At 61.3% G+C, this 17,218-nt stretch overlaps 1 protein-coding gene across 1 annotated transcript in view; it reads left to right on the plus strand.

Moving 5' to 3' along the window:
- LOC140458966 (hemicentin-1-like) overlaps positions 1–17,218 on the plus strand; it is a 169,207-nt gene that overhangs the window by 33,668 nt on the left and 118,321 nt on the right. The window lies entirely within an intron of this gene.

Here is a 17,218-nt window from a genome sequence, read left to right on the forward strand (position 1 = left end):
GGGATATTGGGATAGCATACATGTGTTGGACCGAATGATCTGTGTCCCTGCTGTCAGACTCTACTCTGATCTTGATGAGAATGGGGGTGAAGGGTTCCAGGGAGAAAGCTGGGGAATGTAGTTTATCACTATGTCAGCCATGACTCAAGGGTGGGATAGACATGATGGGCTGAGTGGGCTAAATCTGCTCCTGTACTTTGTAGCGCAGGCAGAATGAGTGTTCCTGCTTCCAGTCACTCTCCCAGGCACGGGCGCCGAGTTCCCGGCAAATTCCCAGTCCTCTCCCTCTCTCTCCTTGGGAAAACCCAACGCAGCCATCCATGGAGAATCCTGAACAGCGAGAATGCACCCAAACTGGAGCCAGCAATGGGTCATTATCCATCGATATCCTGCCGGCAGCAATTCAGCCTCATCAACAGGAGATCCAGCGGCTGGGAAAAACCATCAGGGTCTCTCGTTTGTGAGCAAGCCCCAGAATCATGGAGACCTCAGCTGGTTCCATCCTCCCTTCACGTTGGTGGGAATACCGCTATCACCAGGCAGATGACCTGAATGGTGTTGTGTGGGTGTGGCAATGGGCGGGATTTCAACCATGAAATCTCACATCCAGGTCACATTGAATCAGAATATATCCACTTACAAGTGGCGTGGAAAGGGGCAGCTTTATCTCTCTCTCTCTCTCTCTCTCTCTTTGTCAGGCGCCCTGCTTAAAAAGGGTGTCTCAGTCCTGTCCCTGTGACAGTGCGGCCCTTCCTCAGTCCTGACCCTGTGACAGTGCCTCCCTCCCTCAGTCCTGTCCCTGTGACAGTGCGGCCCTCCCTCAGTCCTGACCCTGTGACAGTGCGGCCCTCCCTCAGTCCTGACCCTGTGACAGTGCCTCCCTCCCTCAGTCCTGACCCTGTGACAGTGCGGCCCTCCCTCAGTCCTGACCCTGTGACAGTGCGGCCCTCCCTCAGTCCTGTCCCTGTGAAAGTGCCTCCCCGCCTCAGTCCTGACCCGGGGACAGTGCGGCCCTCCCTCAGTCCTGACCCTGTGACAGTGCCTCCCTCCCTCAGTCCTGACCCTGTGACAGTGCCTCCCTCCCTCAGTCCTGACCCTGTGACAGTGCGGCCCTCCCTCAGTCCTGACCCTGTGACTGTGTGACCCTCCCTCAGTCCTGTCCCTGTGACAGTGCGGCCCTCCCTCAGTCCTGTCCCTGTGACAGTGCGGCCCTCCCTCAGTCCTGTCCCTGTGACAGTGCCTCCCTCCCTCAGTCCTGACCCTGTGACAGTGCCTCCCTCCCTCAGTCCTGACCCTGTGACAGTGCGGCCCTCCCTCAGTCCTGTCCCTGTGACAGTGCGGCCCTCCCTCAGTCCTGACCCTGTGACAGTGCCTCCCTCCCTCAGTCCTGACCCTGTGACAGTGCGGCCCTCCCTCAGTCCTGTCCCTGTGACAGTGCGGCCCTCCCTCAGTCCTGACCCTGTGACAGTGCGGCCCTCCCTCAGTCCTGACCCTGTGACAGTGCGGCCCTCCCTCAGTCCTGACCCTGTGACAGTGCGGCCCTCCCTCAGTCCTGACCCTGTGACAGTGCGGCCCTCCCTCAGTCCTGTCCCTGTGACAGTGCGGCCCTCCCTCAGTCATGTCCCTGTGACAGTGCGGCCCACCCTCAGTCCTGTCCCTGTGACAGTGCAGCCCTCCCTCAGTCCTGACCCTGTGACAGTGCGGCCCTCCCTCAGTCCTGTCCCTGTGATAGTGCCTCCCTCCCTCAGTCCTGACCCTGTGACAGTGCGGCCCTCCCTCAGTCCTGTCCCTGTGACAGTGCGGCCCTCCCTCAGTCTTGTCCCTGTGACAGTGCGGCCCTCCCTCAGTCCTGACCCTGTGACAGTGCCTCCCTCCCTCAGTCCTGACCCTGTGACAGTGCGGCCCTCCCTCAGTCCTGACCCTGTGACAGTGCGGCCCTCCCTCAGTCCTGACCCTGTGACAGTGCGGCCCTCCCTCAGTCCTGACCCTGTGACAGTGCGGCCCTCCCTCAGTCCTGACCCTGTGACAGTGCGGCCCTCCCTCAGTCCTGTCCCTGTGACAGTGCGGCCCTCCCTCAGTCATGTCCCTGTGACAGTGCGGCCCTCCCTCAGTCCTGTCCCTGTGACAGTGCCTCCCTCCCTCAGTCCTGACCCTGTGACAGTGCCTCCCTCCCTCAGTCCTGTCCCTGTGACAGTGCCTCCCTCCCTCAGTCCTGACCCTGTGACAGTGCGGCCCTACCTCAGTCCTGTCCCTGTGACAGTGCGGCCCTCCCTCAGTCCTGACCCTGTGACAGTGCCTCCCTCCCTCAGTCCTGACCCTGTGACAGTGCCTCCCTCCCTCAGTCCTGTCCCTGTGACAGTGCCTCCCTCCCTCAGTCCTGACCCTGTGACAGTGCGGCCCTTCCTCAGTCCTGACCCTGTGACAGTGCGGCCCTCCCTCAGTCCTGTCCCTGTGACAGTGCGGCCCACCCTCAGTCCTGACCCTGTGACAGTGCGGCCCTCCCTCAGTCCTGACCCTGTGACAGTGCCTCCCTCCCTCAGTCCTGACCCTGTGACAGTGCGGCCCTCCCTCAGTCCTGACCCTGTGACAGTGCCTCCCTCCCTCAGTCCTGACCCTGTGACAGTGCGGCCCTCCCTCCCTCAGTCCTGACCCTGTGACAGTGTCTCCCTCCCTCAGTCCTGTCCCTGTGACAGTGCCTCCCTCCCTCAGTCCTGACCCTGTGACAGTGCGGCCCTCCCTCAGTCCTGACCCTGTGACAGTGCGGCCCTCCCTCAGTCCTGACCCTGTGACAGTGCGGCCCTCCCTCAGTCCTGTCCCTGTGACAGTGCCTCCCTCCCTCAGACCTGACCCTGTGACAGTGCGGCCCTCCTTCCCTCAGTCGTGACCCTGTGACAGTGCGGCCCTCCCTCAGTCCTGTCCCTGTGACAGTGCGGCCCCCCCTCAGTCCTGACCCTGTGACAGTGCGGCCATCCCTCAGTCCTGACCCTGTGACAGTGCGGCCCTCCCTCAGTCCTGTCCCTGTGACAATGCGGCTCTCCCTCAGTCCTGTCCCTGTGACAGTGCGGCCCTCCCTCAGTCCTGTCCCTGTGACAGTGCCTCCCTCCCTCAGTCCTGACCCTGTGACAGTGCGGCCCTCCCTCAGTCCTGTCCCTGTGACAGTGCCCCTCCCTCAGTCCTGACCCTGTGACAGTGCGGCCCTCCCTCAGTCCTGTCCCTGTGACAGTGCGGCCCTCCCTCAGTCCTGACCCTGTGACAGTGCGGCCCTCCCTCAGTCCTGACCCGGTGACAGTGCGGCCCTCCCTCAGTCCTGACCCTGTGACAGTGCCTCCCTCCCTCAGTCCTGTCCCTGTGACAGTGCCTCCCTCCCTCAGTCCTGTCCCTGTGACAGTGCCTCCCTCCCTCAGTCCTGTCCCTGTGACAGTGCCTCCCTCCCTCAGTCCTGACCCTGTGACATTGCGGCCCTCCCTCAGTCCTGTCCCTGTGACAGTGCCTCCCTCCCTCAGTCCTGTCCCTGTGACAGTGCGGCCCTCCCTCAGTCCTGATCCTGTGACAGTGCGGCCCTCCCTCAGTCCTGTCCCTGTGACAGTGCGGCCCTCCCTCAGTCCTGACCCTGTGACAGTGCCTCCCTCCCTCAGTCCTGACCCTGTGACAGTGCGGCCCTCCCTCAGTCTTGTCCCTGTGACAGTGCCTCCCTCCCACAGTCCTGTCCCTATGACAGTGCGGCCCTCCCTCCCTCAGTCCTGTCCCTGTGACAGTGCCTCCCTCCCTCAGTCCTGTCCCTGTGACAGTGCGGCCCTCCCTCCCTCAGTCCTGTCCCTGTGACAGTGCCTCCCTCCCTCAGTCCTGTCCCTGTGACAGTGCGGCCCTCCCTCCCTCAGTCCTGACCCTGTGACAGTGCGGCCCTCACTCAGTCCTGTCCCTGTGACAGTGCGGCCCTCCCTCCCTCAGTCCTGTCCCTGTGACAGTGCGGCCCTCCCTCAGTCATGTCCCTGTGACAGTGCGGCCCTCCCTCCCTCAGTCCTGACCCTGTGACAGTGCGGCCCTCACTCAGTCCTGTCCCTGTGACAGTGCGGCCCTCCCTCCCTCAGTCCTGTCCCTGTGACAGTGCGGCCCTCCCTCAGTCCTGACCCTGTGACAGTGCGGCCCTCCCTCAGTCCTGTCCCTGTGACAGTGCCTCCCTCCCTCAGTCCTGTCCCTGTGACAGTGTCTCCCTCCCTCAGTCCTGACCCTGTGACAGTGCCTCCCTCCCTCAGTCCTGTCCCTGTGACAGTGCCTCCCTCCCTCAGTCCTGACCCTGTGACAGTGCGGCCCTCCCTCAGTCCTGACCCTGTGACAGTGCGGGCCTCCCTCAGTCCTGTCCCTGTGACAGTGCGGCCCTCCTTCAGTCCTGTCCCTGTGACAGTGCCTCCCTCCCTCAGTCCTGACCCTGTGACAGTGCGGCCCTCCCTCAGTCCTGTCCCTGTGACAGTGCGGCCGTCCCTCAGTCCTGATCCTGTGACAGTGCCTCCCTCCCTCAGTCCTGACCCTGTGACAATGCCTCCCTCCCTCAGTCCTGACCCTGTGACAGTGCGGCCCTCCCTCAGTCCTGACCCTGTGACAGTGACTCCCTCCCTCAGTCCTGTCCCTGTGACAGTGCGGCCCTCCCTCAGACCTGACCCTGTGACAGTGCGGCCCTCCCTCAGTCCTGTCCCTGTGACAGTGCGGCCCTCCCTCAGTCCTGACCCTGTGACAGTGCGGCCCTCCCTCAGTCCTGTCCCTGTGACAGTGCCCCTCCCCCCTCAGTCCTGACCCTGTGACAGTGCCTCCCTCCCTCAGTCCTGACCCTGTGACAGTGCGGCCCTCCCTCAGTCCTGTCCCTGTGACAGTGCGGCCCTCCCTCAGTCCTGTCCCTGTGACAGTGCGGCCCTCCCTCAGTCCTGACCCTGTGACAGTGCCTCCCTCCCTCAGTCCTGACCCTGTGACAGTGCGGCCCTCCCTCAGTCCTGTCCCTGTGACAGTGCGGCCCTCCCTCAGTCCTGACCCTGTGACAGTGCGGCCCTCCCTCAGTCCTGACCCTGTGACAGTGCGGCCCTCCCTCAGTCCTGACCCTGTGACAGTGCGGCCCTCCCTCAGTCCTGACCCTGTGACAGTGCGGCCCTCCCTCAGTCCTGTCCCTGTGACAGTGCGGCCCTCCCTCGGTCATGTCCCTGTGACAGTGCGGCCCTCCCTCAGTCCTGTCACTGTCACAGGGTCAGGACTGAGGGAGGGCCGCACTGTCACAGGGTCAGGACTGAGGGAGGGCCGCACTGTCACAGGGTCAGGACTGAGGGAGGGCCGCACTGTCACAGGGACAGGACTGAGGGAGGGCCGCACTGTCACAGGGTCAGGACTGAGGGAGGGAGGCACTGTCACAGGGTCAGGACTGAGGGAGGGCCGCACTGTCACAGGGACAGGACTGAGGGAGGGCCGCACTGTCACAGGGACAGGACTGAGGGAGGGCCGCACTGTCACAGGGTCAGGACTGAGGGAGGGAGGCACTGTCACAGGGTCAGGACTGAGGGGGGAGGGGCACTGTCACAGGGACAGGACTGAGGGAGGGCCGCACTGTCACAGGGTCAGGACTGAGGGAGGGCCGCACTGTCACAGGGACAGGACTGAGGGAGGGCCGCACTGTCACAGGGTCAGGTCTGAGGGAGGGCCGCACTGTCACAGGGACAGGACTGAGGGAGGGAGTCACTGTCACAGGGTCAGGACTGAGGGAGGGCCGCACTGTCACAGGGTCAGGACTGAGGGAGGGAGGCATTGTCACAGGGTCAGGACTGAGGGAGGGAGGCACTGTCACAGGATCAGGACTGAGGGACGGCCGCACTGTCACAGGGACAGGACTGAGGGAGGGCCGCACTGTCACAGGGTCAGGACTGAGGGAGGGAGGCACTGTCACAGGGACAGGACTGAAGGAGGGCCGCACTGTCACAGGGACAGGACTGAGGGAGGCCCGCACTGTCACAGGGTCAGGACTGAGGGAGGGCCGCACTGTCACAGGGTCAGGACTGAGGGAGGGAGGCACTGTCACAGGGACAGGACTGAGGGAGGGAGGCACTGTCACAGGGTCAGGACTGAGGGAGGGAGACACTGTCACAGGGACAGGACTGAGGGAGGGAGGCACTGTCCCTGTGACAGTGCCTCCCTCCCTCAGTCCTGACCCTGTGACAGTGCGGCCCTCCCTCAGTCCTGACCCTGTGACAGTGCGGCCCTCCCTCAGTGTGACCCTGTGACAGTGCGGCCCTCCCTCAGTCCTGTCCCTGTGACAGTGCCTCCCTCCCTCAGTCCTGACCCTGTGACAGTGCGGCCCTTCCTCAGTCCTGACCCTGTGACAGTGCGGCCCTCCCTCAGTCCTGTCCCTGTGACAGTGCGGCCCACCCTCAGTCCTGACCCTGTGACAGTGCGGCCCTCCCTCAGTCCTGACCCTGTGATAGTGCCTCCCTCCCTCAGTCCTGACCCTGTGACAGTGCCTCCCTCCCTCAGTCCTGTCCCTGTGACAGTGCCTCCCTCCCTCAGTCCTGACCCTGTGACAGTGCGGCCCTCCCTCAGTCCTGACCCTGTGACAGTGCCTCCCTCCCTCAGTCCTGTCCCTGTGACAGTGCCTCCCTCCCTCAGTCCTGACCCTGTGACAGTGCGGCCCTCCCTCAGTCCTGACCCTGTGACAGTGCGGCCCTCCCTCAGTCCTGTCCCTGTGACAGTGCCTCCCTCCCTCAGACCTGACCCTGTGACAGTGCGGCCCTCCCTCCCTCAGTCGTGACCCTGTGACAGTGCGGCCCTCCCTCAGTCCTGTCCCTGTGACAGTGCGGCCCTCCCTCAGTCCTGACCCTGTGACAGTGCGGCCCTCCCTCAGTCCTGACCCTGTGACAGTGCGGCCCTCCCTCAGTCCTGTCCCTGTGACAATGCGGCTCTCCCTCAGTCCTGTCCCTGTGACAGTGCGGCCCTCCCTCAGTCCTGTCCCTGTGACAGTGCCTCCCTCCCTCAGTCCTGACCCTGTGACAGTGCGGCCCTCCCTCAGTCCTGTCCCTGTGACAGTGCCCCTCCCTCAGTCCTGACCCTGTGACAGTGCGGCCCTCCCTCAGTCCTGTCCCTGTGACAGTGCGGCCCTCCCTCAATCCTGACCCGGTGACAGTGCGGCCCTCCCTCAGTCCTGACCCTGTGACAGTGCGGCCCTCCCTCCCTCAGTCCTGTCCCTGTGACAGTGCGGCCCTCCCTCAGTCCTGTCCCTGTGACAGTGCCTCCCTCCCTCAGTCCTGTCCCTATGACAGTGCGGCCCTCCCTCCCTCAGTCCTGTCCCTGTGACAGTGCCTCCCTCCCTCAGTCCTGTCCCTGTGACAGTGCGGCCCTCACTCAGTCCTGTCCCTGTGACAGTGCGGCCCTCCCTCCCTCAGTCCTGTCCCTGTGACAGTGCGGCCCTCCCTCAGTCCTGACCCTGTGACAGTGCGGCCCTCCCTCAGTCCTGTCCCTGTGACAGTGTCTCCCTCCCTCAGTCCTGACCCTGTGACAGTGCCTCCCTCCCTCAGTCCTGTCCCTGTGACAGTGCCTCCCTCCCTCAGTCCTGACCCTGTGACAGTGCGGCCCTCCCTCAGTCCTGACCCTGTGACAGTGCGGCCCTCCCTCAGTCCTGTCCCTGTGACAGTGCGGCCCTCCCTCAGTCCTGTCCCTGTGACAGTGCGGCCCTCCCTCAGTCCTGTCCCTGTGACAGTGCGGCACTCCCTCAGTCCTGACCCTGTGACAGTGCGGCCCTCCCTCAGTCCTGTCCCTGTGACAGTGCCTCCCTCCCTCAGTCCTGACCCTGTGACAGTGCGGCCCTCCCTCAGTCCTGACCCTGTGACAGTGCGGCCCTCCCTCAGTCCTGACCCTGTGACAGTGCGGCCCTCCCTCAGTCCTGACCCTGTGACAGTGCCTCCCTCCCTCAGTCCTGACCCTGTGACAGTGCGGCCCTCCCTCAGTCCTGACCCTGTGACCGTGCGGCCCTCCCTCAGTCCTGACCCTGTGATAGTGCCTCCCTCCCTCAGTCCTGACCCTGTGACAGTGCGGCCCTCCCTCAGTCCTGACCCTGTGACAGTGCGGCCCTCCCTCAGTCCTGACCCTGTGATAGTGCCTCCCTCCCTCAGTCCTGACCCTGTGACAGTGCCTCCCTCCCTCAGTCCTGACCCTGTGACAGTGCCTCCCTCCCTCAGTCCTGTCCCTGTGACAGTGCGGCCCTCCCTCAGTCCTGACCCTGTGATAGTGCCTCCCTCCCTCAGTCCTGACCCTGTGACAGTGCCTCCCTCCCTCAGTCCTGACCCTGTGACAGTGCCTCCCTCCCTCAGTCCTGTCCCTATGACAGTGCGGCCCTCCCTCCCTCAGTCCTGTCCCTGTGACAGTGCCTCCCTCCCTCAGTCCTGTCCCTGTGACAGTGCGGCCCTCACTCAGTCCTGTCCCTGTGACAGTGCGGCCCTCCCTCAGTCCTGACCCTGTGACAGTGCGGCCCTCCCTCCCTCAGTCCTGACCCTGTGACAGTGCGGCCCTCCCTCCCTCAGTCCTGACCCTGTGACAGTGCGGCCCTCCCTCAGTCCTGACCCTGTGATAGTGCCTCCCTCCCTCAGTCCTGTCCCTGTGACAGTGCGGCCCTCCCTCAGTCCTGACCCTGTGATAGTGCCTCCCTCCCTCAGTCCTGACCCTCCGACAGTGCCTCCCTCCCTCAGTCCTGACCCTGTGACAGTGCCTCCCTCCCTCAGTCCTGACCCTGTGACAGTGCGGCCCTCCCTCAGTCCTGACCCTGTGACAGTGCGGCCCTCCCTCAGTCCTGACCCTGTGACAGTGCGGCCCTCCCTCAGTGATGTTCACGAGGAGGTGATTTCTCTCTGTCCAGGGGTTTCGGTCTGTCCTGCCAAGTGTTCTCTGTGTTCAGGGGGAGTGATGGTTTCTCCCACTCACTGAGCACTGGGAGCTGCTCTCTCCGGGCGGGGACAGGGTGAACTCTCCAGTAAATATTCCTGTTCGTCCTTTTCTCCCACAGCACCTGTTTCTGTTTCCAACGTCGATCCTGTTCGGGAGTTTGATGAGGGGATGGATGGTGTTCTCAGGTGTACGGTGACAGGAATCCCTCAGCCCACAGTCACCTGGATCCGGGATTCGTGGGACGTGCTCCAGACTCTGAATGGTGAGTGATTCGGGAACGGTCAGCTCAGACCCTCACAGTCTGTAGCCTTCCACCAGGGGACCATGGGAACGCTGCTCCGAGTGTGGGTCTGACTGAGGGATACGGAGACAGGAACTGTGCACGGTGCTCCGAGTGTGGGTCTGACTGAGGGATACGGAGACAGGAACTGTGCACGGTGCTCCGAGTGTGGGTCTGACTGAGGGATACGGAGACTGGAACTGTGCACGGTGCTCCGAGTGTGGGTCTGACTGAGGGATACGGAGACTGGAACTGTGCACGGTGCTCCGAGTGTGGGTCTGACTGAGGGATACAGAGACTGGAACTGTGCACGGTGCTCCAAGTGTGGGTCTGACTGAGGGACACGGAGACTGGAACTGTGCACAGTGCTCCGAGTGTGGGTCTGACTGAGGGATACGGAGACTGGAACTGTGCACGGTGCTCCGAGTGTGGGTCTGACTGAGGGATACGGAGACTGGAACTGTGCACGGTGCTCCGAGTGTGGGTCTGACTGAGGGATACGGAGACTGGGACTGTGCACGGTGCTCCGAGTGTGGGTCTGACTGAGGGATACGGAGACTGGAACTGTGCACGGTGCTCCGAGTGTGGGTCTGACTGAGGGATACGGAGACTGGAACTGGGCACGGTGCTCCGACTGTGGGTCTAACTGAGGGATACAGAGACTGGAACTGTGCACGGTGCTCCGAGTGTGGGTCTAACTGAGGGATACAGAGACTGGAACTGTGCACAGTGCTCCGAGTGTGGGTCTGACTGAGGGATACAGAGACTGGAACTGTGCACGGTGCTCCGAGTGTGGGTCTGACTGAGGGATACGGAGACTGGAACTGTGCAGGGTGCTCTGAGCATAAATATCTGACATCTCCAATATCCTGTCTCCCCCCTCCACAGGGCGTTTTCAGAAATTTCCAAATGGTTCCCTGGTCATCAGGAACATCACAATGTCAGACGCGGGAGTCTATCAGTGTGTCGGGAGGATTATGGAGAGGAATGAAGTGAAATCACTCAATACCAGAGTCAATGTCAATTGTAAGATTTTTATCGTTTCCAGGCACAGGGTCAGTGTTGAGGGAGTGGGCACTGTCGGAGGGTCAGGGCTGAGGGAGTGGGCACTGTCGGAGGGTCAGTGCTGAGGGAGTGGGCAATGTCGGAGGGTCAGTGCTGAGGGAGTGGGCACTGTCGGAGGGTCAGTGCTGAGGGAGCACCGCACTGTCGGAGGGTCAGTGCTGAGGGAGTGGGCCCTGTCGGAGGGTCAGTGCTGGGGGAGTGGGCACTGTCGGAGGGTCAGTGCTGAGGGAGTGGGCACTGTCGGAGGGTTTGTGCTGAGGGAGTGCCGCACTGTCTGAGGGTCAATGCTGAGGGAGTGGGAACTGTCGGAGGGTCAGTGCTGAGGGAGTGGGCACTGTCGGAGGGTCAGTGCTGGGGGAGTGGGCACTGTCGGAGGGTCAGTGCTGAGGGAGTGGGCACTGTCAGAGGGTCAGTGCTGAGGGAGTGGGCACTGTCGGTGGGTCAGTGGTGAGGGAGTGGGCACTGTCAGAGGGTCAGTGCTGAGTGAGATGGCACTATGGGAGGGTCAGTGCTGAGGGAGAGGGCACTGTCAGAGGGTCAGTGCTGAGGGAGTGGGCACTGTCGGAGGGTCAGTGCTGAGGGAGTGGGCACTGTCGGTGGGTCAGTGGTGAGGGAGTGGGCACTGTCAGAGGGTCAGTGCTGAGGGAGTGGGCACTGTCGGAGGGTCAGTGCTGAGGGAGTGGGCACTGTCGGAGGGTCAGTGCTGAGTGAGAGGGCACTATGGGAGGGTCAGTGCTGAGGGAGAGGGCACTGTCAGAGGGTCAGTGCTGAGGGAATGGGCACTGTCGGAGTGTCAGTGCTGAGGGAGTGGGCACTGTCGGAGGGTCAGTGCTGGGGGAGTGGGCCCTGTCGGAGTGTCAGTGCTGAGTGAGTGGGCCCTGTCGGAGGATCAGAGCTGAGGGAGTGGGCACTGTCGGAGTGTCAGTGCTGAGTGAGTGGGCCCTGTCGGAGGGTCAGTGCTGAGGGAGTGGGCACTGTCGTAGGGTCAGTGCTGAGGGAGTGCCGCACTGTCGGAGGGTCGGTGCTGAGGGAGTGGGCACTGTCGGAGGGTCAGTGCTGAGGGAGTGCCGCAGTGTCGGAGGGTCAGTGCTGAGGGAGTGGGCACTGTCGTAGGGTCAGTGCTGAGGGAGTGCCGCACTGTCGGAGGGTCAGTGTTGAGGGAGTGGGCACTGTCGGAGGGTCAGTGCTGAGGGAGTGGGCACTGTCGGAGGGTCGGTGCTGAGGGAGTGGGCAGTGTCAGAGGGTCAGTGCTGAGGGAGTGCCGCAGTGTCGGAGGGTCAGTGCTGAGGGAGCAGGCACTGTCGGAGGGACATTGCTGAGGGAGCGGGCACTGTCGGAGGGTCAGTGCTGAGGGAGTGTCGCACTGTCGGAGGGTCGGTGCTGAGGGAGTGGGCACTGTCAGAGCGTCAGTGCTGAGGGAGTGGGCACTGTCGGAGGGTCAGTGCTGAGGGAGTGCCGCACTGTCGGAGGGTCAGTGCTGAGGGAGTGGGCACTGTCGGAGGGTCAGTGCTGAGGGAGTGGGTACTGTCGGAGGGTCAGTGCTGAGGGAGTGGGCACTGTCGGAGGGTCAGTGCTGAGGGAGTGTGCACTGTCGGAGTGTCAGTACTGAGGGAGTGTCACACTGTCGGAGGGTCAGTGCTGAGGGAGTGGGCCCTGTCGGAGGGTCAGTGCTGAGGGAGTGGGCCCTGTCGGAGGGTCAGTGCTGAGGGAGTGGGCACTGTCGGAGTCTCAGTGCTGAGGGAGTGGGCACTGTCGGAGTCTCAGTGCTGAGGGAGTGGGCACTGTCGGAGGGTCAGTGCTGAGGGAGTGGGCACTGTCGGAGGGTCAGTGCTGAGGGAGTGGGCACTGTCGGATGGTCAGTGCTGAGGGAATGCCACATTGTCAGAGGGTCAGTGCTGAGGGAGTGGGCACTGTCGGAGGGTCAGTGCTGAGGGAGTGCCGCACTGTCGGAGGGTCAGTGGTGAGGGAGTGGGCATTGTCGGAGGGTCAGTGCTGAGGGAGTGGGCACTGTCGGAGAGTCAGTACTGAGGGAGTGCCGCACTGTCGGAGGGTCGGTGGTGAGGGAGTGGGCACTGTCGGAGGGTCAGTGCTGAGGGAGGGCCGCACTGTCGGAGGGTCAGTGCTGGGGGGGTGGGCACTGTCGGAGGGTCGGTCCTGAGGGAGTGGGCACTGTCGGAGGGTCAGTGTTGAGGGAGTGGGCACTGTCGGAGGGTCAGTGCTGAGGGAGTGGGGACTGTCGGAGGGTCAGTGCTGAGGGAGTGGGCACTGTCGGAGTCTCAGTGCTGAGGGAATGCCACATTGTCGGAGGGTCAGTGCTGAGGGAGTGGGCACTGTCGGAGGGTCAGTGCTGAGGGAGTGCCGCACTGTCGGAGGGTCAGTGGTGAGGGAGTGGGCATTGTCGGAGGGTCAGTGCTGAGGGAGTGGGCACTGTCGGAGAGTCAGTACTGAGGGAGTGCCGCACTGTCGGAGGGTCGGTGCTGAGGGAGTGGGCACTGTCGGAGGGTCAGTGCTGAGGGAGTGCCGCACTGTCGGAGGGTCAGTGCTGGGGGGGTGGGCACTGTCGGAGGGTCGGTGCTGAGGGAGTGGGCACTGTCGGAGGGTCAGTGCTGAGGGAGTGGGCACTGTCGGAGGGTCAGTGCTGAGGGAGTGGGGACTGTCGGAGGGTCAGTGCTGAGGGAGTGGGCACTGTCGGAGTCTCAGTGCTGAGGGAGTGCCGCACTGTCGGAGGGTCAGTGCTGAGGGAGTGGGCACTGTTAGAGGGTCAGTGTTGAGGGAGTGGGCACTGTCGGAGGGTCAGTGCTGAGGGAATGGGCACTGTCGGAGGGTCAGTGCTGAGGGAGTGGGCACTGTCGGAGGGTCAGTGTTGAGGGAGTGGGCACTGTCAGAGGGTCAGTGCTGAGGGAGTGGGCACTGTCGGAGGATCAGTACTGAGGGACTGCCGCACAGTCAGAGGGTCAGTGCTGAGGGAGTGGGCACTGTCGGAGGGTCAGTGCTGAGGGAGTGGGCCCTGTCGGAGGGTCAGTGCTGAGGGAGTGCCGTACTGTCGGAGGGTCAGTGCTGAGGGAGTGGGCACTGTCAGATGGTCAGTGCTGAGGGAGTGGGCACTGTCGGAGAGTCAGTACTGAGGGAGTGCCGCACTGTCAGAGGGTCAGTGCTGAGGGAGTGGGCCCTGTCGGAGGGTCAGTGCTGAGGGAGTGCCGCACTGTCGGAGGGTCAGTGCTGAGGGAGTGGGCCCTGTCGGAGGGTCAGTGCTGAGGGAGTGGGCACTGTCGTGGGTCAGTGCTGAGGGAGTGGGCACTGTCGGAGGGTCAGTGCTGAGGGAGTGGGCATTGTCGGAGGGTCAGTGCTGAGGGAGTGGGCACTGTCGGAGGGTCAGTGCTGAGGGAGTGGGCACTGTCGGAGGGTCAGTGCTGAGGGAGTGGGCCCTGTCGGAGGGTCAGTGCTGAGGGAGTGCCGTACTGTCGGAGGGTCAGTGCTGAGGGAGTGGGCACTGTCAGAGGGTCAGTGCTGAGGGAGTGGGCACTGTCGGAGAGTCAGTACTGAGGGAGTGCCGCACTGTCAGAGGGTCAGTGCTGAGGGAGTGGGCCCTGTCGGAGGGTCAGTGCTGAGGGAGTGCCGCACTGTCGGAGGGTCAGTGCTGAGGGAGTGGGCCCTGTCGGAGGGTCAGTGCTGAGGGAGTGGGCACTGTCGTGGGTCAGTGCTGAGGGAGTGGGCACTGTCGGAGGGTCAGTGCTGAGGGAGTGGACATTGTCGGAGGGTCAGTGCTGAGGGAGTGGGCACTGTCGGAGGGTCAGTGCTGAGGGAGTGGGCACTGTCGGAGGGTCAGTGCTGAGGGAGTGGGCACTGTCGGATGGTCAGTGCTGAGGGAGTGGGCACTGTCGGAGGGTCAGTGCTGAGGGAGTGGGCACTGTCGGAGGGTCAGTGCTGAGGGAATGCCACATTAGACAATAGACAATAGACAATAGGTGCAGGAGTAGGCCATTCTGCCCTTCGAGCCTGCACCACCATTCAATATGATCATGGCTGATCATTCCTAATCAGTATCCTGTTCCAGCCTTATCTCCATACCCCTTGACTCCACTATCTTTAAGAGCTCTATCCAACTCTTTCTTAAATGAATCCAGAGACTGGGCCTCCACTGCCCTCTGGGGCAGAGCATTCCACACAGCCACCACTCTCTGGGTGAAGACGTTTCTCCTCATCTCTGTCCTAAATGGTCTACCCCGTATTTTTAAGTTGTGTCCTCTGGTTCGGCATTCCCCCATCAGCTGAAATATGTTCCCTCCTGCCAGAGTGTCCAATCCTTTCATAATCCTATACGTTTCAATCAGATCCCCTCTCAGTCTTCTAAACCCAAGGGTATACAAGCCCAGTCGCTTCAGTCTTTCCGTGTAAGGTAATCCCGCCATTCCAGGAATTGACCTCGTGAACCTACGCTGCACACCCTCAATAGCCAGAATGTCTTTCCTCAAATTTGGAGACCAGAACTGTACACAGTACTCCAGGTGTGGTCTCACCAGGGCCCTGTACAGCTGCAGAAGCACCTCTTTGCTTCTATACTCAATCCCTCTTGTTATGAAGGCCAGCATGCTATTAGCCTTCTTCACGACCTGCTGTACCTGCATGCTTACCTTCATTGACTGGTGGACAAGAACACCCAGATCTCTCTGAACAGCCCCTTTACCTAAATTGATTCCATTTAGGTAGTAATCTGCCTTCCTGTTCTTGCCACCAAAGTGGATAACCATACATTTATCCACATTAAACTGCATCTGCCATGCATCTGCCCACTCACCTAACTTGTCCAGGTCACCCTGTAATCTCCTAACATTCTCATCACATTTCACCCTACCACCCAGCTTTGTATCATCAGCAAATTTGCTAATGTTATTGCTGATACCATCTTCTATATCATTTACATATATTGTAAAAAGCTGCGGTCCCAGCACGGATCCCTGCGGTACCCCACTGGTCACTGCCTGCCATTTCGAAATGGAGCCGTTAATCACTACCCTTTGTTTCCTATTAGCCAACCAATTCTCTATCCAATCTAGTACTTTGCCCCCAATCCCGTGCGCCCTAATTTTACTCACTAACCTCTTGTGTGGGACTTTATCAAAAGCTTTCTGAAAGTCCAGGTACACTACATCCACTGGATCTCCCTCGTCCATCTTCCGAGTTACATCCTCAAAAAATTCAAGAAGATTAGTCAAGCATGATTTCCCCTTCATAAATCCATGCTGACTCTGTCCTATCCTGTTACTATTATCCAGATGTGCCGTAATTTCATCCTTTATAATAGACTCCAGCATCTTTCCCACCACGGAGGTCAGACTAACTGGTCTATAATTTCCTGCTTTCTCCCGCCCACCCTTCTTAAAAAGTGGCACAACATTAGCCGCCCTCCAATCCTCAGGAACCAACCCCGATTCTATTGAACTCTGGAAAATAATCACCAGCGCATCCACGATTTCCCGAGCCACCTCCTTCAGTACCCTGGGATGCAGGCCATCAGGTCCCGGAGACTTATCAACCTTCAGACCTAACAGTCTCTCCAACACCAAATCCTGGCAAATAGAAATTCCCTTAAGTTCAGGTCCTTCAGCCACTGTTACCTCAGGGAGATTGCTTGTGTCTTCCCCAGTGAACATTGTCGGAGGGTCAGTGCTGAGGGAGTGGGCACTGTCGGAGGGTCAGTGCTGAGGGAGTGGGCACTGTCGGAGGGTCGGTGCTGAGGGAGTGGGCCCTGTTGGAGGGTCGGTGCTGAGGGAGTGGGCCCTGTCGGAGGGTCAGTGCTGGGGGAGTGGGCACTGTCGGAGGGTCAGTGCTGAGGGAGTGGGCACTGTCGGAGGGTCGGTGTTGAGGGAGTGGGCCCTGTCGGAGGGTCCTGTCTTGGTGCTGTGTTCCCTCCGATCCCCTGGGAGGGTGTGTTGTGACCCTGCTCTCTCTCCCAGTGTGGTCTGGGGCCCTTTCCCCACTCTGTCCGTCCTCTCTCTCTCCCTCAGTGTCTCCCCTTCCTGTCTTTCAGATTCTCCCAAACTGTTCCAGCTCCCCCCCCCCCCCCCTGAGGAAGTCTACACCTGGCTGGAGAATCCCATCAACATCTCCTGTTCCGTCCACTCTGTTCCCCCAGCGACAATAACCTGGATACACCATGGTCAAAATCTTCCCGACATCTCCACAAGTGTCTCTGGAGAATCCAGCGTTAGCAGCACCATTGAGGTGGGTCCGAGGGGAACATGGAACAGTCCAGCACCGTACAGTCCCTTCGGCCCTCGATGTTGTGCCAGCCTTTTATCCTTCTCTATGGTCAGACTAACCTCCATCCCCTTCATTGTAATCTCATCCATGGGCCTATCCAAGAGTCACTTCAATGTCCCTAATGTCTCTGACTCTACTCCCCCCGCTGACAGTGTATCCCACCCACCCCCCCCCACTCTCTGTGTAAAGACCCTCCCTCTGACATCACCCCAAAACCTTCCTCCAATCACCTTAACATTCTGTCCCCCCCCCCCGGTGATAGACATTCCCACCCTGGGGAAAGGTCTCTGGTTATCCACTCTGTCTCTGTCTCTCATCATCTTGTAGACCTCGATCAAGTCCCCTCTCACCCTCCTTCACCCCAGTGGGAAAAGCCCTCGCTCCCTCCACCTTTCCCCATCAGACACACCCTCCAATCCAGGCAGCATCCTGGGAAATCCCCTCTGCACCCTCTCGAAACCTTCCACATCCTTCCCAGAATGAGGTGACCAGAACTGGACACAATATTCCAAGTGGGGTCTAACCAGGGCTGTATCGAGCTGCAGCAGAACCTCGCGGCTCTTCAACTCAATCCCCCGCTAATGAAAGCCAACACACCGTCCGCCTTCTGAACAACCCCATCCACTTGGGGGGCAACCTTGAGGGATCTATGGACATGGACCCCAAGATCCCTCTGTTCCTCCACCCTGCCAAGAATCCTGCCTTTAT

Source organism: Chiloscyllium punctatum, chromosome 34 (assembly GCF_047496795.1).
Source record: "Chiloscyllium punctatum isolate Juve2018m chromosome 34, sChiPun1.3, whole genome shotgun sequence".
Taxonomy (NCBI): domain Eukaryota; kingdom Metazoa; phylum Chordata; class Chondrichthyes; order Orectolobiformes; family Hemiscylliidae; genus Chiloscyllium; species Chiloscyllium punctatum.